General features: G+C 52.6%; 1 non-coding gene across 1 annotated transcript in view; it reads right to left on the bottom strand.

Moving 5' to 3' along the window:
- LOC126434597 (small subunit ribosomal RNA) overlaps window positions 1–938 on the bottom strand; it is a 1,910-nt gene extending 972 nt beyond the window's left edge. The window contains exon 1 of the ribosomal RNA XR_007579347.1: window positions 1–938. This exon is cut by the window's left edge and continues 972 nt beyond it. This is a non-coding gene — a ribosomal RNA (small subunit ribosomal RNA).
- Window positions 939–5,000: the final 4,062 nt, after the last annotated feature.

Below are 5,000 nucleotides of genomic sequence, written 5' to 3'. Positions count from 1 at the left end.
AACCAACAAAATAGAACCGAGGTCCTATTCCATTATTCCATGCACACAGTATTCAGGCGGGCTTGCCTGCTTTAAGCACTCTAATTTGTTCAAAGTAAACGTGCCGGCCCACCGAGACACTCACTCAAGAGCACCCTGGTAGGATTGCAACGGGGTCCGCCTCGGGACGCACGAGCACGCACGAGGCGCGTCGCACGCCTTCGGCTCGCCCCACCGGCAGGACGTCCCACGATACATGCCAGTTAAACACCGACGGGCGGTGAACCAACAGCGTGGGACACAAATCCAACTACGAGCTTTTTAACCGCAACAACTTTAATATACGCTATTGGAGCTGGAATTACCGCGGCTGCTGGCACCAGACTTGCCCTCCAATAGATACTCGTTAAAGGATCTAAAGTGTACTCATTCCGATTACGGGGCCTCGGATGAGTCCCGTATCGTTATTTTTCGTCACTACCTCCCCGTGCCGGGAGTGGGTAATTTGCGCGCCTGCTGCCTTCCTTGGATGTGGTAGCCGTTTCTCAGGCTCCCTCTCCGGAATCGAACCCTGATTCCCCGTTACCCGTTACAACCATGGTAGGCGCAGAACCTACCATCGACAGTTGATAAGGCAGACATTTGAAAGATGCGTCGCCGGTACGAGGACCGTGCGATCAGCCCAAAGTTATTCAGAGTCACCAAGGCAAACGGACCGGACGAGCCGACCGATTGGTTTTGATCTAATAAAAGCGTCCCTTCCATCTCTGGTCGGGACTCTGTTTGCATGTATTAGCTCTAGAATTACCACAGTTATCCAAGTAACGTGGGTACGATCTAAGGAACCATAACTGATTTAATGAGCCATTCGCGGTTTCACCTTAATGCGGCTTGTACTGAGACATGCATGGCTTAATCTTTGAGACAAGCATATGACTACTGGCAGGATCAACCAGGGAGCTGCGTCAACTAGAGCTGAGCAGCCGGCCGCCCGGGAGTGTGTCCCGGGGGCCCGCGCGAACACGCAAGCGTCCGCTCAATTATTCTGCAAACAGGAGGAGGCTGCGCTCCCCTGCACCATACACCTCGAAACCCTCTCAGGTCCCGGCGGCGCGCAGCGCCGTCCTAAGTACTTGGTCGGGTTCGAGAGAGGCGCAATCGCCCGGAGTTTGGCGAGTAGACGCTTTAGGTGCGACCACCCGTGCTCCCAACTGAGCTTGCCGCTGCCGACAGAGGCCCGGGAGCGTGCTGTCGTGGCATTGCCGGCGGGAGACAACACGCGCCACCTACGGTGACCGGCAGCTCCAACGCCAGCGCCACAGAAGGACAAAAGCCCCACTTGGGTGCCGAAGCGAACTCTCCCAGCACAGCGCACGCGCCAACACGTCCGCACAGCTGCGATACAAACCACCTGCGAGAACCGCAGAGGCGACCGAGCAGCAGACGGCGTCGCGGCGCCGAGCGCCGGGCGGCGGCGCATCCTCAGCGCACACAGTCCTCAATCGGACCAGCACACTGCAGATGTCCACCGCGCTTCGCACCGGGCCCGCGAGGACCTACTTTGGCCGCACGGCGCCGCGTGCAGGGTGCGCCGGCGCGCAGCTGCGCCGCCTGCCGCCTCCGTCGGCCGGCGCGCCTGCCAGTGGCCGCCCCCACCAGCCGGCTGTAGCGCGTGCGCCCACGCACCGCGCGGCCAGCACGCCGGGCGGCCCCCCCTCACCGGCCGGGGCCGGTCCCACCCAGCCACCGCCGCGTATCGCTTCACACCCACATGCCATTCACGTTCGTGGGCATGGTGGGTATCGCTGAAACAACCGGTTGGTAGCTCAACCGATCGTCGCCATCACTGATTCACCTCTAGCGAGAACAACCGCACCACAACGGTTTACCAGTTGTTCATTTGCGTAACGTCACCAGCAAACGTAGGCGTCCATCGCCATTTGCAAATTCAACGATTGTTGCATGCCTGTGTCAGGTGTCACGACACACTATGTCTGCCCACATACACGCAACAACATGTGCACGCTTCGCAAACACGTGGAAGGTGGCCCCCGTACGTATGCGATGTCCATTGCGCAAACGACTGTCAACCGGCCTCTGTCGCATGTCGCAGATGTGGAACGCAGTGCACCATGCTATCACGGTGTGTGAGAAGAGACGACAACGTCTGACAACACGCGCCACTACATCAACAGACGGCTCATGCTGATCGCCATCCAGGGCATACCACACTGCACTCCAGCTCTTATAGGGAGACGACACGTAGCTGCGTGCACAACATTTGGACCGCATGGTTCGCCGTTGTTGGCGCAGTCGTTGTACGGTCACATGTACCACGATGTATCATTCAGTACATGAGGACCAATGTGCAGTACAGTGTGTGATTTGGAGGTACAACATCAGCGGACAGTTGACACAGGCCGTACCACAGCGTAGGCGCGGTGCTTCGCCATGCGAATGCCAATGAACAACTGCGAAGGGCATTGAGCATGTACGTCCTGCTGCCATCCACATTACAGTGTATCGCTGCAAGGTGTTTAACATGAAGCGATACACTGGGGACCGGGCAGTGCGAGTAGCAAACTATATTGCGGGGGTTGCAGTTAGGCAACACTACACTAATTTAACGCGTCGTATGACAATTACAGAGCAGGTTAAGGCCCAACGTGTGTTGGGTTAAGGCCCAACGTGTGTTGGGTTAAGGCCCAACGTGTGTTGGGTTAAGGCCCAACGTGTGTTGGGTTAAGGCCCAACGTGTGTTGGGTTAAGGCCCAACGTGTGTTGGGTTAAGGCCCAACGTGTGTTGGGTTAAGGCCCAACGTGTGTTGGGTTAAGGCCCAACGTGTGTTGGGTTACAGCACAATATGGGTTACGTTAAGGGGCAATGTGGGTTACGTTAAGGGGCAATGTGGGTTACGTTAAGGCGCAATATAGGTTACGTTAAGGCGCAATATAGGTTACGTTAAGGCGCAATATAGGTTACGTTAAGGCGCAATATAGGTTACGTTAAGGCGCAATATAGGTTACGTTAAGGCGCAATATAGGTTACGTTAAGGCGCAATATAGGTTACGTTAAGGCGCAATATAGGTTACGTTAAGGCGCAATATAGGTTACGTTAAGGCGCAATATAGGTTACGTTAAGGCGCAATATAGGTTACGTTAAGGCGCAATATAGGTTACGTTAAGGCGCAATATAGGTTACGTTAAGGCGCAATATAGGTTACGTTAAGGCGCAATATAGGTTACATTAAGGCGCAATATAGGTTACATTAAGGCGCAATATAGGTTACATTAAGGCGCAATATAGGTTAGGTTAAAACACGACATAGGTTAGGTTAAGGCACGACATAGGTTAGGTTAAGGCACGACATAGGTTAGGTTAAGGCACGACATAGGTTAGGTTAAGGCACGACATAGGTTAGGTTAAGGCACGACATAGGTTAGGTTAAGGCACGACATAGGTTAGGTTAAGGCACGACATAGGTTAGGTTAAGGCACGACATAGGTTAGGTTAAGGCACGACATAGGTTAGGTTAAGGCACGACATAGGTTAGGTTAAGGCACGACATAGGTTAGGTTAAGGCACGACATAGGTTAGGTTAAGGCACGACATAGGTTAGGTTAAGGCACGACATAGGTTAGGTTAAGGCACGACATAGGTTAGGTTAAGGCACGACATAGGTTAGGTTAAGGCACGACATAGGTTAGGTTAAGGCACGACATAGGTTAGGTTAAGGCACGACATAGGTTAGGTTAAGGCACGACATAGGTTAGGTTAAGGCACGACATAGGTTAGGTTAAGGCACGACATAGGTTAGGTTAAGGCACGACATAGGTTAGGTTAAGGCACGACATAGGTTAGGTTAAGGCACGACATAGGTTAGGTTAAGGCACGACATAGGTTAGGTTAAGGCACGACATAGGTTAGGTTAAGGCACGACATAGGTTAGGTTAAGGCACGACATAGGTTAGGTTAAGGTACGACATAGGTTAGGTTAAGGTACGACATAGGTTAGGTTAAGGTACGACATAGGTTAGGTTAAGGTACGACATAGGTTAGGTTAAGGTACGACATAGGTTAGGTTAAGGTACGACATAGGTTAGGTTAAGGTACGACATAGGTTAGGTTAAGGTACGACATAGGTTAGGTTAAGGTACGACATAGGTTAGGTTAAGGTACGACATAGGTTAGGTTAAGGTACACATTGTTGTAAGGAAAGGTTTAATGGGGGGGGGGGGCGGCGGCCGGTTTGTTGATTGTGATTATAGTACGTGGATGCCTGCGGTATCATCTGATTTGCCACGTCAGGATGTACCTTTGGCTCATGACAGGCGGCGCTCTCATTCCATGCTTGTGGCAGACCTGTGTCTTTCATTCCTGCCATTGTTTGTGTGCTGTGAGAGGAGGCAGTATTGTGATGTTGGGTGCACCCCTGTGTAGGACATGTGTGGGTGTTGGTGGCTTGGCTGAGCAATGGTGGTTGTCGGGTGGGTGGGATATTCTGTTTTCTGTGTGGACCTCCCAGTCTGGTTATGACAGTGTGGATTGTCTAATGTGGCGGAGAGGATGCACTGGGTGTTGTTGCATGCTGGTGCTTACATATTGTCTGTGTGCGTGTTACAGGCAGAGAGTAGTGCGTGATAAGAGTGTGTGGCTGACGTGTGGTTGTGATTGTGAGCAGAGTCTTTCAGCATGTATACGGACAGTTGTATATATTATCTGTATTCTGATGGCTCTATCTATTACTAATCAGCGCCGTGTATACGTTTAATGTGGTTCCCGTCGAAACTGTTGTATCTCTGTACATTAGTGACACGGCGAGCGCGCTATGTAGCTACTCGTCTCGGCAGCTTCCACCGGTGTATGGCAAATGATTATAAGCAATGAGTCTAGTCGTCAATACCGATAGTGTGACGTCACATGTCTGGGGTGGGGGACGCTGCGCCCTTCCGGTGGGTCATGGCCTAGCAAGACTCTCCCCACGCAGGGGGGGCTTGGACTGTCATTAACTCTTCCGAG

Source organism: Schistocerca serialis, unplaced genomic scaffold (assembly GCF_023864345.2).
Source record: "Schistocerca serialis cubense isolate TAMUIC-IGC-003099 unplaced genomic scaffold, iqSchSeri2.2 HiC_scaffold_1192, whole genome shotgun sequence".
Taxonomy (NCBI): domain Eukaryota; kingdom Metazoa; phylum Arthropoda; class Insecta; order Orthoptera; family Acrididae; genus Schistocerca; species Schistocerca serialis.
Note: the sequence above shows the minus strand (reverse complement) of the source record. Positions and strands in the feature narration are given on the sequence as shown.